The sequence below is a fragment of the Monodelphis domestica genome, chromosome 3, assembly GCF_027887165.1.
Source record: "Monodelphis domestica isolate mMonDom1 chromosome 3, mMonDom1.pri, whole genome shotgun sequence".
Taxonomy (NCBI): Eukaryota; Metazoa; Chordata; class Mammalia; order Didelphimorphia; family Didelphidae; genus Monodelphis; species Monodelphis domestica.
Window position 1 is genome coordinate 265,936,144 of NC_077229.1, and position 19,355 is coordinate 265,955,498.

Here is a 19,355-nt window from a genome sequence, read left to right on the forward strand (position 1 = left end):
GCAAGAGTGATCCTGGGCAACAAATAAGCTTCAACTATAGATTCAAGAAAGAATAAGTCCATGCCTCTCTTTTCATCTTCATACATTTTACCTTGAGTCATACTAATCTGTATATAAGAACTTGCAGTTAAGAAGTCATATATGGTCTGTAAGAGAGGAAAGCAAATTCATCATGCTGGAAGACCAACTTGAGCTGGGGAAGGGCAGGAAGGATGGAGAATTCCAGTGAAATAACTGAAGAGCTGAGAGAATCCAAGCTGTTAACTCATTTCTCTTTGGGGAGCCCTCCAGAGAGGCTGGTCTGAGAGAACCTCTGAGTCTTGATCATCCTTCTGTGAATCCAGACCCCCTGAATCCAATGGAAGACAACAGGAGTGGATAGGACTTTGTCATAAAGCTATCCATTCCAGGAAGATTTCCTCTCTCCCTCTAAAGTAGTCCTTGAACTTCATATCATAATTAGGACAGTTAGAAGTCAGGATTAGAGGGTGGTAGAGATGGAATGGAGCTAAAGGTGGAGAGAGGGGACAGATTAAATCACTTTAAAAAGACTGATATATATTAATTTAAGGTCGCCAAGGAATTCAGCTATGTAATTCCTAAATGAAAACTCAAGTCAGCAGTCAACCTTTTATGGAGTTTAATTACAAACAGGAGGGAGAAAGGTATAAGAGAGAGAGAGAGAGAGAGAGGGAGAGAGAAAGGGGAGAGAAGGGAATAGGGCTTAAATACCCCCTCTGTTTAGGCTGGGCCAAAAGGCCCAAGCCCTTAGATAGCTGAGGGAAAGAAAAGAGATCAGTCCCTATCACTCACGTGACCAAAATGGAGAAACAGTCTCAGGGGCCTCCACCTCCAGCTTCCTTCAGAGCAAGCTTCTCAGAGCACAACCTCTCAGAGCAAAACCTCTCCAACCCCCCTAGTCCTCAGACCCAGCTATCTTTAAGGAAACCATCCAAGTTCCCTCCCCTCAGTTCTCACATCTACCAATCACTGTCCATGTCTTCCCTGTGCCAATGGTGGCTCTAGCTTAACCCAGGACTGCCCAGAGGTCTGTGGCTTTGCACATGTCTGTTGAAGGTCATATTCTCAAATAATTAAATCTTGATCCTTTGCTGCAGCCCTTCCTAAATCCTGTTACTCTAAGTAGGGTAGAAATTGTATTTTCCAAGACCTGGTTCTGTCATTCCAAGTATCTCTATTGTATCAATTCTAAAATCAATCACGACTCAAAGAACTTCCTGTTCTATACTTAAGCATAGGTCAAAGCCCTTTCCATTGTTCAGCAAAAGGTTTCTGTCCTAAAGTAATCTTAAGTAGGGAGGAGAAGGACCCTCCCATGCCAAAGGGGGGTTCACATTCCAATAGACTATCAGTAGGAAATTTTTCAAGTATGAAATTTCCCAATGGTGAAATTTCCAACATTTTTAAGTCTAAGAAATTTTAAGGTTTACACCTCCTTTCCCCTAGTAAATCCATACAGGCTGTCTTCAGATTCACAGACTATAATTTCTTGAGATACTAGGTTGCAGTAAAATCTAGAATTGAACTGTTTCTTCTTCCTTGGGGAGGAAATGTAGTTCTCCTCCCCAAAGCTTCAGGTCCCTCTCCTTAAACATTATGAACAGGCACTTGATCTATAGAAACAGCTATTCATTCTTGAGGAACATATAAAAGGTTGGGTAAGTGAGATTGTGAAATAAGGTAATGGGAAAGTGGGAAATAGGAAGTCCCTAAGTATTTAACAATTGAACCTCTTCCCAAATCCTGCAGTGTCAGGCTTTGCCTGCCTGACCCTATGGGGTCAATTGTGATAGCTATCCTGACTTCTAACTGTCCAAATTATGATATGAAGTTCAAGAACTGCTTTAGAGGGAGATAGGAGATTTTCCTGGAATACATAGCTTTATATCAAAGTCCTATCCACTCCTGTTGTCTTCCACTGGATTCAGGGGGTCTGGATTCACAGAAGGATGATCAACTCTCAGAGGTTCTCTCAGACCAACCTCTCTGGAGGGCTCTCCAAAGAGAAGTGAGTTAACTGCTTGGATTCTTTCAGCTCCTCAGTTCTTTCACGGGAATTCTCTGCTCTTCCTGCCCTTCCCCAGCTTGAGTTGGTCTTCCAGCATGATGAATCTGCTTTCCTCTCTTACAAGTCTCAGTCCCTCAATAGCTATATGACCCTGGGAAAGTCACATAATTTGTAAACTGTTAAGTTATCTAGATGCTTCCATTTGCAAATATCATGATAGTTACATCAAACCACAGAACACAGTAGAGCCTCTGATTAAAAAAAATTATAATGACTCAAAGTCTTGGGTTTAACTATCCACACAGGGAAATAAAGTGAATGCAGAATGTCCTTGGCCTAGATTATAATATGCAGTTGAATGACAACCCATGTAGCTCACTAATCAGTAAATTTACAGATAACTTTGACAGACACTGCAAATCAAAATTTATTTGGGACCCACATTAAATGAGAAGAGTGGGATGGAGTTCATTTTAAAAATCACAAAACTCTTATAATGATCCTAAACATTTTCCTGAAACAAAAGCTGATGTTTTAGTTATTAGAAAAGGCTACTGGTGTGGTGGTAGGGTTTGACTGTGAGCTGTGATGCACTGTATAATCTTCTTAAATGAAGAATTTGTATCATTTAAAGGGGAATGGAGAGGCATGTGGTGGTATATGAAAGAAGTTTACAATATATAACAAATAAGGAAATATGAAGAGAGAACAGAATGATGAATATGCTAAAATATATAAATATATATGATTTAGAAAGATGAGGGGGAATATGAAAACTCCTTCATAATGTTAGGCACAGCTGTAAAGAACAAAGTGAGAGATTCACAATGAGTAGGTAGATATGGATAGGATATGATCTTTGTCTTTATAGGAAAAATAGCTGCATTGATGTGATGTCAGATCCATTTTATTAAATGACTCTTTTTATGTCTTTGCATTTATCATATGACATATTGCCTAAATTGACCTAAGATAGCATTAGTTTAACTCTTGGAAAGTATTATTAAAGCATTTGGACTCTCTGTTAAATAATGACAAAAGTTTGCTTTCATTATATTCAGTATTTTTATCACACACAATTTTATAAAAAGAAAAAGAAAGAAAAAAGAAGTGGCTCTGCCAAGTTTAAAGAAAAAAAAATATTTATTTGAACCATATTTTATGGAAAAGGCCCTTTACTTCTGCTTACTTTTATGTGAGAGCTGATTCCTTTAAAAGGACAGTTCTACTACTATTAAGCCCTTAAAACTGTATAGACTCACTCAGCTTGGAAAGGGTTTTGGGAGGGCACAATTATATAAAGAAGATTATATGAAGTTTGACATGAGGTCTTCCCTTGGGACTGGAGAACAAAAAGGCATTCTTTCTTAATCCCCACTCTTTTTTGGAAAAGACAAACAGGAGAGGGAAATCCTATTCTTTTAATTATAATTTAGTAGTTCTACTAGAACTCTCAAAATACTCATCTGAATGCTTTTCTGACCTTGACCCATATCCCATTGCATTTTCGCTCTCTGTCTCTGTCTGTCTGTCTATCTCTGTGTCTCTGTCTCTGTCTCTGTCTCTCTCTCTTTTCCAATCATTCAGTGCCTCTTGCAATAATTCTTTATTTCTCTGATTCTCTCTACCTTTTTCAGAATGGATAAAAAGGGTGTGGACCTATGCCATTGAGTCTAGAATCATCTTCAGATTGTGTGGGTTTACCGGTTTATGTATGCATTGGAAAGAAATACTCCTGTCTGAGAAAGGATGAAAAGGAAAAGGTATATTCAGCATGGTGACTGATCTGTCTGTGTCAGTGCATTTCCCTTCACAGAATGTGTCTTGGGAAAGTGCAATTACCTGCTTTCTAATATTTCTACTAGGGAGGAGAGAATGGGAAAGCAAATCCATGCAGGTCATATTGGTCTCCAATGATAAATCCTAAAGACGAAGTCAAAATTAATTTACCCCCCCCCCCGCGACCCCCCAAGTTGAGTACAGGAGGTTGAGAAATCAGTAGGCTCTAGAGCAGACGTACCTAACGGGTCTATTCTCCTCTTTTTACAAATGAGCAAATGACCATTAAGAAAGTAAAATGACTTGCCCAAGGTCATATAGGTAGAATGCAATATTCTTGTGATTCCAACCAAGATTCTTTGATTCCAAAATAATTTCTTCCACAACAGCCTTTATCACAGGAAAGGATGTACGGAGGCAGAGGAGATGTCCTAATAAGCAGTGGCCAGGACACTGACTTGGAGAGGGTTTGCATTCTCTAACAGGTTCCAGGGACAGGTGGCAAATCCCAGCTGCTTCTGGAAGACCTCATCCCTTTGGACTGAGATGGATTCAATCCTAAATGAAGGCAGGGGGCTAGACGAAATGACCTCTCAAGGTCCTGTCCGACTCTAAGGATTCCCTGACAACACAGCGAGAGAGGAAAGCTCTTGGGGAGATACCGGGTTTCTCCTGCTTGGTCCCCACCCCCACCCCACCCCCACCCCGCTACACTCGGCGCGCGTGTCTGGGCTGTAGCCAGGTACTAGTGGTCACAGTCATAGTAGCGCAGGGTGGGGGCTGCCTGGCTGCCTGCCGCCGCCCGCGCCGTTGGTTGGGCGGAGGAAGCTCAGGACTCCTCCTCCCCACCGTATTAACATGCACCCAGGGGCGGGTGACCAGCTCTCAGCCTCTCTTTCTCAGCTCTCCTCTTCCCAGCGCTCAGCCTCCGAGCCAGAGGCGAGCGCAACGTTGTATCCGGCGTAGTCCACCTCACCCTGCATCGCCTCTAGGAGATCTTCACCCCGAGAGGATTAGAGGCAGCGGTCACAGCTGCAGCCGCCACTGCTGGCATCTCCTACTCTCCTCTCCTCCAGTGTCTCTCTAGCCTGTTCCCTCGGTACCTGTCCCGGCTTCGCAGGCACCTTCCTCTCGTCGTCCCTGAAGGGCTCGGCAGGAGGACGCACGGACGCGTGAACTGCGGGCAGCTGAAAGGTAACCGCGGGGCTGAGACACTGAGCTGTTTGCGCCGCTGGGGAGCCTGGGCAGGCGCCGGCAGCAGAGGGGCAGGAGCCGCTGCCGCGGCCGCTGCCCCAGCCAAGCGCTAAGGATTCTTTCCCTTCGCTCCACTCGGTCGGCTCCCCTTCCTCCTCTCTCCCTGTGACTGTGGAAAGGGAGTTCCCTTGCTTTAGCCACCAGCTCCCGCTCCCTAGCTTCCCTTCACCTTTCCTCGCCCTCAGTGCGTCCCCCTACCCCTCCGAGGAACTGCGGGAGAGGAGCTTCCAGGTCCCTTTCTCCCGGAATGTGGTGCCAACCTACTTCCCCTAGACCACCCTCAGCGCTAGGCAGATCGCTACTTGACCGTATCAGAGATGTAGTAATCTTGGGGGGGGGGGGGGGAGGGCAAGGGGAAAACACCATTAACCCTCTTCTTTATCTCCAAACCAAATTCACACACCCACCCACCTACCCACGCACCCACTTGACAATGCACAGTGTTGGGGAAGGAGTGAGAAAGAGATGAACTGGTGAGATTTCCTGGCAGCTTCCTGAGTCCATCATAAAGAAGTAGTTTCACATGTTTTTGGGGGGTAGCATTTTGGCTATTCTAGTGGAGAAAGTCATTGATGTGTGTGTGTGTGTGTGTGTGTGTGTGTGTGTGTGTGTGTGTGTGTGTGTCCGCCTGCCTATCTGTCTGTCTATCTGTCTGGGGGGTGGGGGCAAAGGAGAACGCTTGAGAATCATTTCCCGCTAATGCCCTGATCTGGCTGAATCCTGTGGACCCAAGATCAGATCCAGTATTCAGGAAGTCAGTAGAGCAAATTGAATAAGCGGGGCTGGAACTGGAATCAAACAGTGACCTCTCCTCAGGGCTCTGGGATGTAACAAATTGCACTTTCATTGAGTGGCGGTTGCAGCTGCTGGAGAGACCTTTCTTCAGGGGGAAAGAAGTCGAAATGAAGACCCTGTATTCAGCGCCCTGCGCTGCTACATTCATATTCTTCCTGGAAGTAGAAATCTCTGCTTCATTAAGAAAGGGTAATGGAAAGAAAGCCCTGGAATGATAAGCAGACTCTAGTATGCTATTGCATTTGTCTAGATGGTAAAGAGGTTCTGTTCAGGAGGAGCTCTGCTCTTCTGTATCCTGGCTAGTCATAGAGCAGAACGTAAAGCACAAACCCGCCTCCATAGTCCTCCTGGCGCTTGTATTGTAGCTTTGTGGGATTTCGCTATTGGGGGCGGGGGCTACAGTCTTGGGAATGGGAAGCTGGTTACTGTTGCCTTATTTTCAGGGGTGGGGGTAGGTGTTGAAACTAAGGAAGATTCCTTCACTTTTTTCCCCCAAAAGACATTAAGAATATCTGGATGCTATGGAAAGCTGTGCATCCTACCCCTTCCATCTCACTCTCCCCCACTCCCAAAAAACGGGCAACAAAGGTTAAGTTCAGCCATGAAGAACAGAGAGATATAAGATAAAAAAGGAACCAATTGAAATTAAGATCTTTAGATTTTTTGTTCTTATTGGGTTTTTCTCAGTTGTAATAAGACTGCCCACCCAGAAGAAAATGTTAAGTTGCAATCTTTGACAAATTGGAAAGGGTGTAGAAGTGCTCAATAAGTATTTGTTGAATTGAAATGATTATGACATCTTGCAAGGTCATTTTACTGTGAAATAGCCTACTTGATTTATATATTGGGGATATCATTTATAGCAGTACTTCCATTTCAGGAAGGAACTTTCAATCTCATGTGTTATAATCAATACTTTTCATGCAGCTTTGCAGTTTAACAAAAATTTGCTGCCCCAACTTAATCGGTGTTATTAAATAGGAATGGCATAGAGGTAAAAAATGGTTATATGTATAACATTCCCAACATTTATGCCTAGAAGAGTAAATGTTTTCTCATTAATTTGCCTCAGAGTTTATTTTTATGAAGTTCCTAATTATAAATGAACCTTGAAAATGTTTATTTCAGAAATAAATGAAATTTTAAACTATAATTTAGGTTGGAAAAGCTTACTGAGGATGCAGTTATCTCAGGAAAAGACAGTTTACACAAGACTTGTCACTTTTTGGAAATAAGTTTTAGTATTTTAGATAAAGGTACATTTAGTGCAAGTATTAACTTGAACCATATTTAGTTTTAAAAATTGATGGAGTCATTTAGCTTACAGGAAAAAGAAAACAACTTTTTTTTTTTTCAGAAAGCATTTGTATGAATGCTTGATTTAAAGGTAGTTCTGACATTGGTATATGTTTTTATCCTTAGGTTTAAATTTACTGGCTACTCCAGAATGTCTGCTTTCAATATAAAGCTGATGAGAAGATGTATTCGGGCTTATAAACTATGAATAAAATATGTTCATAATTAGTATCTTAATAATGATATCCAAATTGATTACTTTTTAGATACATATTTTAGGAATCACACAAATTGTTCCACATAAAGAATTTTATCATTTTGTCTTCTCTCCCCACCCCCCAACATAGATGTTTGACAAGGACTACTAGAAATCAAGGGGAAAGTATGATTAATAAGTACCAAAGAAAAATAGAAATAATTTATCTTCCTTCCTCCCAAAAGATGTTCCAGAAGAATAATTAAAAACCATTAACAACTATATTGCTCTACTCTATTTCATTCAGAGTAGAACAGTGTTGAATCAACTTGAAATAGAAAATCATATGAACTTTACTCTAAGTAAACTATCAATTCTGGTCTATCAGAAATGGTTTTTTAAGTTATTCAGATTTTCTGATTTTTTTTCTGGATTGGATATGAAAGAAAACACAAGTAACTAAAAGTCTAAGATGTTTAGTGAGTCAATACTTCACTCAAAATGTAATACTGTACCATATTCTCTGGATAGCAACTCATTTGAAAACTTGTAACAGTTTTTTTCTCTTAATTTTGATTAATAGCCATAATACCATTTAAATTGTGAAGTCATTTTAAGAAAATGAAATTTGAGGATGTATATCATGTAATTTTTACTATCTACATGAAAACTATTAGTACCTTATAGCTTCTATAATATTAAGAACATTCAAGAATATGACAGGTTCTTATCAAAGTTAAAATAACAACAATAATAAATAATCTAAAGTTTATATAGCATCTGTTACATGCCAGTCATTGTACTTTTATTTGACCCTCACAACAACCCTACATGGTAAATATTTTTATCCTCATTTTATACTTGAGGAAACTGAGTTTAAGTGACTTGTCCAAAGTCACACATCTAGTTAAGTATCTGATGTGAAATTTTAATTCAGGTCTTCCTAACTCAAAGCCAATGCTCTATCCCACTTCCCCAAAATTTTCACCTTTTATCAGAAAAACATCTTTCTTTAACAAGAGACAGGCATCCAGTTGGAAGATGTGTGAAGATTCCATTTCTATAAAAACCACACTTGCTTTTCTCCTCTCCCTTTAAGTAGAAAGTAGAACATTGCTCCAGATATCTCCCTTTCTTCCTTCCTGTCCTTCCTTCTTTCTTGAACCTGGAGAACATCATTAAAGAATTCTCTCATGCTCTGCCATGAAAGGATTATCATAAAAGGATGTTGTTGAAACATTCAGAAATTTATGTCACATTGTATTCTATCCTCTTTGTTCATTTTGTTTTTGTTTGTTTTAATGATCCATCTTCTAACAAGAATTTTCTTTTTAAGAAATTCTAGGGAAATTTCATGGTTTCAAAACACAACTCGGCAGTGTATGATTGCCCTGTGTATTCACTGTGACCTTGAATACTTTTCATAATACCTTGCTGTGTCCCTAAGTGCTAACCATGGCAGAGTTCTATATTGACAGGCAGAGGAAAACTAGCAAGATTTTCTCCCTTTTATCATCTGATGGACTTTTTAGGGAACCTGACCCCTTTTATTTGGGCCTAATCACTGAGACTGCTCATTTAAGGTTATTTTTTTATTGGATATCTAATCTGAAGATATCAAGAGATGCTTCTTGGAAATTTCAAAATTGTAAAAAAGCTATTAATTGCAGCAAAGAGAATCCAACTAATTCTCCTTAAGCAATGCATGTTTTACTTTCTTTATATTTTATCATGAATTTATAGGGGGCATATCATACATTTTACCAGGGTCTTCTTTTTTCTTCTTGGAATCATAGAATATGTATAGCTACAAGGAACCTTAAAGATTGAGTCTTTCCCCTTGATTTATTTCTGAGGAATCTAAAGCCCAAAGAGATGGTTACTTCAAAAAATACATTGCCAAGAGTCTGCTTACCATCTTTAATATACACTTAATTAGTTTATATAAATAATCCAAATAGTATATTTAAAACAATATTTAAAATATCATTTTTGCCCCCCCCCCACACACACATACACACTCCTTTCTTCCTTTCTCTTTACCACCTGTGTTTAGTTTGGGATCAGGTAGTCTTTTATAGTCTTATGACTTAGCAAACGACTAGGGCAAGAAACTCCATGATATACATGGGAACCTTTAGGAATTCTATTGCTTTTAGTAATGGCAGAGTTTCACTATTTGCTATTTTTTTTCTTTATCCACTCAGATTGAGAGAAAAAACATATTCTGATTCTAAATTCCAGTTTGGTTTATGGTAAGCCCTAAAGGTATACATTTAAGTTAGAATGGGTCTGAACCCACTTACATTCTTGGTGTGAATGCTTAGGTGTCCATGGTCCTAAATTAGGCAATATGCCCTTAGGATTGCAATGAATGAGAAAGGATTTTCGGTGTACACTCAGTCACAGATCTCAGACCCATGGCTTGATCTGAAGACAAATTATCTTCTGGAATCCATCCAGTTGTATTTTTATTTATTTATCATCACTGACAATCTCTATACTTCTTTTTAGATTATGGATATCTAGTGCTTAGGAAAAGGTTTGGAACTTAATAAGCATTTAATAAATGCTTCCTGACTTTGTTTACTTTGGATATTTAACAGGGAGTTCTATCTTCTACCTGGACAAAATAATAATAATAATAACAAAAACAAATAAGTTACTGTTTTTTTATGGATGGGATTAGACTGCTGCCAATCTTTGCCAGATTCTCATGCTACTAAGTGAGTAGAGGTCTTGTTGAAGTTTTGGATAAGAAACTGGAAAAGGAGAAGCTTTGCTAGCCAAGTCCCTGCACAAGGAAGTTAAAGAGAATGTTTAAATGGTTCCCTGAGGCTTCTTGTGGGAAGGTCTCTCTGGGCTTTTTCCCAACTCTACTGCCTTACTCTATGACATGGCTAATTTGAAAACATCTGCTGGAGTAACTTCTTTTTTAATACAACAGCCAGATATCATTTATAGGTACATCATAGGAGAACAGATATTAATACTGTCTATAACCTCATCAGAATACCCTTTGTCCATAGACAAGTTTTTCATTTTAACCTCTGTGGAAAATCTTTATATTGTGAAATGTTTCAGATCAAAATATTTCCTTTGAGGTATCTCTAAAATTTCTTTCAAAAGCACATTCTCTTAGTTTCAGGAAAAGGGGCATTTCAGACCTTCATTAGATTTTCCAAACAGTTCTTCAGTATGATTCATCATAATATTCTGGCACACACACACACACACAAACAAATTCACCTGCATCTAAGTCCTTTCACTTTACAAGCCCACTTATTCTTCTTTCATAATATGATAAACATGGACATATGTATTGCATGATAACACATGTAAAACCTATATTATATAGCCTGCCATCTTGGGGAGGAGAGAAAGGTGGGAGAAAAGAGAGAACTTGAATTCCCAAATGCAAGAAAACAATTTTTAAAAGTTGTATCAACATATAATTTGGAAAAGGAAATTAAATAAATTTATAAAAAACAAACCAGGCTAGTAGCCAAAAGTAACTTATTCATTTTTTCAACAGAGGGAGGTTATCCAATATTAAAAAATGTGGAGAAAATTGCATATAAGTATTATATGTGTATGTGTGTATATAATGACAGCATTATTTGAGCAGCTAGTTGATGCAGTAGATAGAACCCCAGGTCTGGGGTCAGGAACACTGGAGTTCAAATCCAACATCAGACATTTACTAGCTGTGTGATCCTGAACAAGTTCCTTAATATCAGTTGCTTCAGTTTCCTTATCTATCAAATTAATTAGAGAAGGAAATAGCAAACCACCCCAATATTTTTGTCAAGAAAAATGAGGTCACTAAGCATCTGACATGACTAAAAACAACTGAGCAACCAAAGTATGTGATTACATACAAAATTATTGAGTATTCCATAGTCAATGTTATCATATATAATGAGTTTATTGGTTGCTCTTTAGGATGCCTCTAGTAGCATAAATTGTTCTAGAATAATTCCTCCCACTCATGTGAAGACAAGAAGTACTAGAGCACCAATATATGACTCTAGAATAAGACATTTCTTGTATATGTATAGTTTTTCCCCCTAGACTTTGACTCTAATATGTTATCCTTTGTTGTTGCTCTGTAGAGTTCCAAAATGAAAAATCTGGAGCAAAGTTTGGCTACTATGAACCTAATCTGACTTAGGGGATCTCAAGGTCCTCAAAAGGGCTATGTCAGTTTTGGCATTCAACATCAATTCACAGATTTCAATTCGCTAATTAAACTGTTAAACTTTCTTGTGGCCTCGTACTTTTTCTTTTTCAAATACCCAAACATGCATATATAAGCAGAATAGATACTTGAAACAGAAGGAAGTAGAAAAATAAATAATGTTTAGAGAGAGTAGAGAGTGTATCGTGGGAGCCTTGGGATGTTCCTAATTTAAGGAATATGCTATGGATCCTGAACTAGCAGAGAAAACTTAGATGGAATGGTCTGATAGAAGGAGAACCAAGAAATTACTGCAGTGCTGTTTTTGTATCCTTTATGGCAGCTTGACTTCTATTTCATTCACTCTGATAACCTTCAATGTGCCCCCCGCCCCAAGAAGTTGACTCTTTTCCAAGTGGCATTTCTCAAGTTTAGCAGAGTTGGTATTGGTGCCTAGGAAATCTGTTTCCTAGGGTGGATTAATGTTTTGCCTCTCTTAAGCTATCAGCTCCTGTGGTACCCTTGTGTGGGCAGAAACAAATAAGATTAAAGAAATATGCAATATGCTAGTTACATAAAACTAGTCATTCTAACTGTATCACCATTGGATGTAGGAAATATTAGATGATTAAATAAGGTCAGAAATTTACTATAGATGCTCACCAGTAATTTCCTCCAACACTGTCAATGACTGGGATGTCAGGGGAACTCACTTTCTTGATACAGGGCTATGGTCATGAAATTTCCAGGGATCATTGAGTGCTCTGAAACTAAACACAAACTATTTACAGGGTGAGATATTTGCTTAAGGGGTAAGTATAAATGGGCAAATAGAGGGACTTTGGGACATGCATGACTTAGAGTTGCCTATTGATGTGTTCCTTGCAAATATAACTTGCCTAGATGAGCAACAATGCAATAAATGAGTAATTCTCCTCTGTCAGGTTCATTTGGTGGATGCTATTCTTAGGTAACCCTCTCAAGTTGCATGAATTCTTCAGAATTGATGGGTATAAGTCAGGTAATAAAAGGAGAAATAATAGCATTATTATTATTTTTAATCCAGTCAAGTAATATAAACAAGTTCATGCAATGCTGACTAAGTGCTAGGAGGGGGTCTCTATCATACCTGCCTGAGCTAATTTGTTCTGAATAGAACTTGGCAGGTCATCTAGAAACTCTTCAATTAGAGGTTGGTTTATTTCATGTTATATCCCATCAAAAATCCAACAAAACCTGAGATAGCAGACAGACCTTTTACTAGGATTGATTGGCTTTCAGGAAAGAATTGCTTGAAGATATTTGAGGAATTTCTTGATAGATTCAAATCCTGCCTATGACATATACTAGCTATATAATTATGTGCTAGTCATTTAAGCCCTCTGAGACTTATTCAACTATCGAAGACTGTAAGTTATTGATGCTGGGCAGCCTGCTATGGGAGAGACAGTTCCCATACTGAAAAAAAAGGAAAAAAAATACATATCAGAGATAGTTGTCTTATTGGCATATCAATCTACTGATTTAGATTGTCCTTGAAGTCTATAACCAGTATGAGAAATCCAGGGAGAAAAAAGAAAAGATTGTCCAAGAGTTCTTGACAAGTGAAGTCCTAACTAATGGCTGTACAGAAAAGAAACTATAAATCATCAATAATCAGTAAAGTAAACAGCATCCTAGTGCACAGTTTGTATAAAGGAATCAGGGACCTTTAGTCTGTCAAGAAGATGATTTGAGTTGTTTATTGCTTTTCCCATGTTGCCATTTTTTTTATGCCAGAAGAACTTTCTGGTCACACCTTCTAGATCAAACATTCCCAGCTCTTTCCACATAAGACTCACTAAAGGCTCTATTTATCACCTGGGGAAAAGAACATTAGTTTTTCATTCTGTAACACATGACCTATTTCAGACCTAACCCATTTAAAAATATTCCATGGATTTATAAACTTATGATATTTTAATGACTCTTTGCTAAACCTATTTGAAAATTAATTTCACTAAATGCTATCTCTTTTTTGCATCATTTTACTTTGGTAGGAATTGAAATTCCTGGTTCAGATATTCAGAAATCTAGAGTAAACAGAATTCAATCAGTAAGCATTTAATGGGTGAGCATTCACATTGAGAAAGCAATGATAGGAAAGAAATAGAACATATGGTCCATAACCTCTAGTGACTTATAATCTAATAGGGAAATAACAGACATATTAAATAATTTTACATATATATAAAGCCATTTTCAAAATGTGAAAGTTAATTTCATGAAGTTCAAATGGTATGAAGATCATGAAAATAATGTTAGAAGAAGAGAAAGAGTTGATAACATTCATCTCTTTCATTTGAATTCATTGTTATTTAAATATCCTCTTATGATCAGGTTGTGAATATGAAGTTCAATGTGCCTAGGCATAAAGAGCAACATTTATGTTTACCTGGAAATTTTCTATTCACTTAATGTCCACTTTCTGCATTTATGTAGGCAATAGTTCAAGAACTAGTTATTTTGCATCTAGTGTTCTCTCCTCCTCTGCTTCTTATTTATATATTGTCTTATTAGAATGCAATGGTCCTGGAGGGAAAGACTGTCTTTCTAATTGCTTATATATGTAGTCTCTGCCTTAAGCACTGTAAAGTGTGTAATAAACATTTTTGACTGATCACTGTTTTGTAGACTTTGAATGAAAAAAAATATTTCTGAAGTACTTTGTACTAAACAAAATACTAAGTGCTAAAAAATATTAAAAGCCAAACTAAGATTTTATAGGATCTTACATACTGACATACAGAAGAGTGGCAGTCAGGAAGTTATATCTGGGCTTGAAAAACCCCTGGGAAGTATGTTAAGCCTTAGGAGGTATGGGTTAATAGATTTCTTTTTTCTCTTAATGAAAATGATAGTGCTTATTTGGTTATGAACCAAGAACCGATAAGGGGAGGGAGAAAGAGTGAAAAGCACATTTAGCAACAAGGAAGATGATGAGAAGACAAACAGTAAAATGAAGCATGGTTAGAAAGACTTAGCTCTGGTACTTTCCATTCTGGAAATACTTTCCATTCTGGAAAATCAGGTCCCAGGGTGGGCATTCTGGAGTGTAAGGGGTTATATTTTCCAAGGCATGGGCATCATCCCTAGACAGAAGAAACAGTAATAGCTCCTGAGAAAACCAGAAAGTAAAGGAAAAATACCTATATACTTTACTTTTAAGTGATTTGAATCACTCCAAAGAAAGGTACACTATAAGTACATTTCTAAATGATCAAAATAAAACCAGTGTAAAATTCACAGTTTATGTTCTAGGAGTTTTGTGTTTTTTTTTTCAGGAAGGGAACTTAGAATTCATTTTCTGATAGCAATAAGCAATACTGCAGATGGTATGAAAGTTCCCAAGAGCAACCCTTTCAAGTTTCATAATGGAACTAAGTTAAGTGTTGTACCAATAGTGTTATTTTAGCTCTATCTAATCATTTATAACATTATTTCTATCAGAAAATCTTTGGAATTTCCAAATTTAGGACAAAATTTTTGAATTTGGGGTTTTTTCCACTTTTGACTACTAAAAAGTAGGATAAGGTTTAGCTTTAACTTCCTTTATTTTCTAGAGGGAGCTAGTTATCCCAATGAATAAAGGATTGGGCTTGGAGTCAGGAAAATTTGAGTTGAAATCTGCCTTAATACACCTACTAGTTATATGAACTGGGACAAATCACTTAATCTCTACTTGCCTCAGTTCCTTAAACTGTAAAATGGAGATAAAAATAGTACCTTCCTTGCAGATTTGTGAGGATTAAGTGTAATGTAGTTAGCTCAGTGCCTGTCACATCAAGGAATCTCCTTAAATAAATGCCTTTTTCCTTCCCTCATTCCTTTTTTCAAGGATAAAAACTTGGCAGGGTGGAGGTGGAGAATATAAAGAGGAAGGAAGATGTTTCTGGGTAACTGTAATATGTGAATGCTATTTTTTCAGGCAAAAAAATCAGAATGAAAACTAAATAAAACCATACATACACATTTAAACAGAACAAAGCCCAAGAACACAGTTTTAAGGACAGTCACTCCCTGGTTATTTTAGAATTGGGGGACAAAATCATATTGAGGAAGAACCAGATTGCCATGATATTTCTTCCTTATGTATGTGCCAAGTGTGTTTCAGCATATGGTATTCTTCAAGCATAGTACTCTATCCACTTTACCACCTAGCTGCAACAACAACAACACTATCAGCATATAATATCATTAGATTTATAAGGGGCCCTAGAGATGCTTGGAAATAAAGAACTGTGCATCTGCATCTACTTCTTTATGCTTTTGCTTATTCCGTATTTTCTCAAATTATTCTTTGATTGGCAGCTAAGATCTTTCAAGTACTCATTTCTTGGAAAATTTTGACTACCTGATCAAAGATTGGATTTTTCTTTGATAGATGCTTGGTGTTAAGTGAACAGGGTTAGCCAAGTTAGTTTTACTACCAAAAGTAATCATATTTTATACTGCCTTTACCTTAATGGTCTTGGGGTCTGAAATGGCTTTCTGATAGGTGTGGGATTATTGATTCACCAAGGAGTCATTCTTGAAATAATGTTTTAAAACTTGAGACTGACAGTAAGTAGTAATTTGTTTTCTTTTCTGTCACTTTCTAGTACTCAGTTCTGAGTCATTACCCAGAGCTACCTCCAAAATATGCCACACCAAACTGACTTGAATTATTTCATAATCAAGCTGGTGCTATAGGTAGCATACTAAACCTCTTGAAGTGTAGTTTCCCTTAACTTCTTCATTGCTTTCAATCACTTTATTACTTCCCAGATATGAGAACCCATAGTAGAAATTAAATTACCCCTACAAAAAAAAATAACTCCATGACTTTGCCATAGAACTTTGACTGATAACTTTGGAATTCTTAAACTAGGATGTTCAAGAATTCATTCCCTGAATTCCTATGCTTCCCTTCTCTGTGCTTTTCCTAGTTATCACCAAGGTCTCTTTAAATTGATGTTCTGCAAAAACTAGTAAGTGTTGATGAAGTGAAGCTCTGTGTTAAATATGTAGATTGCTTTTGGCTTACCTTCTTCTCTTCACCTGCCTTTTGTGACTTGTCAGAGAAATTCTGTATGACAGAGGTGAGTCTCTACCCATTCTCCTGGGTAGGCGGCCATCTGCTTTCTACTGGGAAAAGGAGTTCCTTCCTCATAGCAGGAGATATATTGACTGAAAGGAAAACCTATTCCTATTTTAGCAAGGAATTCATTAGAAACAAATTAAAATACATTCATTTTTCTATATAAAATATATTTATGTTTACAAATGTAGATAAGGCATATAAGGAATAAGCATTAAACAGGGAACAAAATTCACAAACATTAAATTTAATTAAGCACTCTAATGTTAAAGAAAAAAAAGTCCATACCATTTTATACCTATATTACTTCAAGATTCTGTAGAGGATCTTTTCTATGCCTCACCTTAAAAGAAAATAAGTTATCCTTTCATAATATCTTTGGTAATTTTATTTGGTATAAACCTTAGAACTTTAATGTTTTTGTTTTTCAAATTAGGTGAGCCTAATGTTATCAAAAGTAAATCTGATACCTTAAGAAGAAATAGGTATGTTAATCATACCATTTCCTTTATCAGAGTTCAGTTGCTTTAACATGAAGACACCCACGCAAATATAGAATGAGAAGATTGAATATTTTAGGGGGAAATTTGTTTTAACTAGATATATCTGCTTTGGGTTTCATTTATTAAGCATAATTATAGGCTATGTGAAATATATGTATAGATATGCTTATGTGTACTTACACATGTATCCATAAATATATATATATATATCCAAATCTACAAATACATATAAATGCACAGAAACTGACCCAGAACCTTATGATATGAGCTTTGTAAACCCTGTATATCTTTGTTGTCCTTGACCTGCCACAAATGACTATATAATTTCATATATCTTTTAAACACTTTCTTTGTATAGAGACTTGCAAAACTTTCTGATGATTTCCTTTCAGTCTAAAATTTCTTCAAGGAAAAATAGTCCTGATGCATAATAAATCTGAAAATCAAACTAGGTTTAAAAAATTAAGCCATGAATATTTGTTACTGGTAAGGAAAAGTGGTCCAAAAATATTAACAGTAATAGTAAAACAATACTTTAGACCCAACTTGTCATCATGAAGTGAGAGGCAAGGTTGATCTTCATTTAAAAGGATTACTTTTATAACCTTCTACACCAAAATAATATGTTGGCAGGATCTTGTATTTTTTCATAAAATCAATTCATTTAAGAGTTCTAACCACTTAAGTATGCATATAATGGACAAGAATTTGCAAATATATTATTAGCAATTAATTCTATACAATTTCTTATAATGTGTACCTCTATTAACTGTATTCACTACATATGCATGAATTATATATTTAGCACAGAATAAAATTTGAGGAATGTCTACACATAATTACCATTATAAGTTCCCTAACATTATTAACATTTTTCAGATAAGCAATGTTGTAAGTAATATTTAGAACTTTTGAAATTTTATGTCCATAATTTCTTAAATACTCATAAAGATTTTTGGCCTCATTAACTATGGAGTGGCCATCCAATGGTATAGATCATAACTGGTCCAAAACTTCCCCACTCTGTGATAATCTCTTTCAGGTCTTCCGCAAAGTTTGATTCAGGAGGACCACCTAGCATGTGGAAGTTCTCCCTCCCCTCTTCCCAATCTTGCAATCTTCCTGTTGGTTTTCCAAGTCTTGTTGCTATACTGTGACTCTGGTTAATAAAAAGAAAAGAAAAAGGAAAAAAAAAGATGACCTTTGCCTCCATAGGAAGCCTGAGGTCAATAAAATGGCTCTAAATTTTCCAGAAAGCAATTCATCCTGCTCTCTTCTTCCTTTTCTGCTTCAAGTCTCATTCATTATCCATCTGTAGTGTTTGTCCCAGACATGCATATTGTTGGACAAGGTCTATAGAGTGTTTTTTTTAAATATGTATTAAGTTTTGGTCAATAGACATTTTCTTTATAAGTTTAATCTTCCTTATGTGAGTTGGCAGGACAGGTTCCTTTTACTTATTACAAATCTTTTCAAGGAGGGTCTGCGATATATTGAGGCTCAATATAGTCAACACCATTCCATCCTAAAATAAGACCATCTGGACAACTTCACTAGCCACAAGAAATTCCTCATTGACTCATACCCTGGGTTGAATCTCTTCCACCAAAATGGTTAACACTTATTATGAGCATTTCCTTCCTCTTATGCTTCACTAATTCATTATCAATGTTCCTGAATGGGGTTAATCCTGTTGCAATATATATCAAAGAAACTTGAATTATTTCAATATATAACTAGAAAATAGTTATACTATAAATACCTGTAAGTGATGTTTAGTCCTTTAAAGTCGAATACTTTTTTTTTAAATAAGCAAAGCAACATCTCATGTTGTCTATATCTTTTGGTCAGTTATAAGAAGGCAAAGAAAAGGTCCATTGTTGAATATGGTTTGTGAAAACCTACTTGTTCTGTATTAATATGTTAATTGAGATGCATTCAATTTGAACATAGATGACCCTTCCAAAGATTTTATATTATAGATGGAAGAGTAAGCATATAGATTAATAGTTGTGGTATATTCTTGGTCATTCTCTACCTATTTATCTATTTCTGTGTATGTGTATGTGTGTGCAGTATTAATTAACTCTAACTTTTTTTTCATAGCTTTCCCTTTTTGAAATGCCTTTCAAATTGTCCCCCTAATGTCCTCACAATTGTATCCTCTCCAGCACAGATCTCCTCAATATCTATTTGTTCTCATA

The 19,355-nt window shown here is 36.9% G+C and overlaps 1 protein-coding gene across 3 annotated transcripts in view; it reads left to right on the plus strand.

The window, feature by feature from the left end:
- Positions 1-4,245: 4,245 nt before the first annotated feature.
- DLGAP1 (DLG associated protein 1) overlaps positions 4,246-19,355 on the plus strand; it is a 1,166,486-nt gene continuing 1,151,376 nt past the window's right edge. For 2 of the 3 annotated variants that reach the window (XM_007487658.3, XM_056820788.1), the window contains exon 1: positions 4,417-5,002. The gene's annotated coding sequence lies outside the window, so the exon portion shown is untranslated. Of the gene's footprint in view, positions 5,003-19,355 lie in introns of all 3 variants that reach the window. The other variant, XM_001364232.4, reaches the window with a different exon arrangement.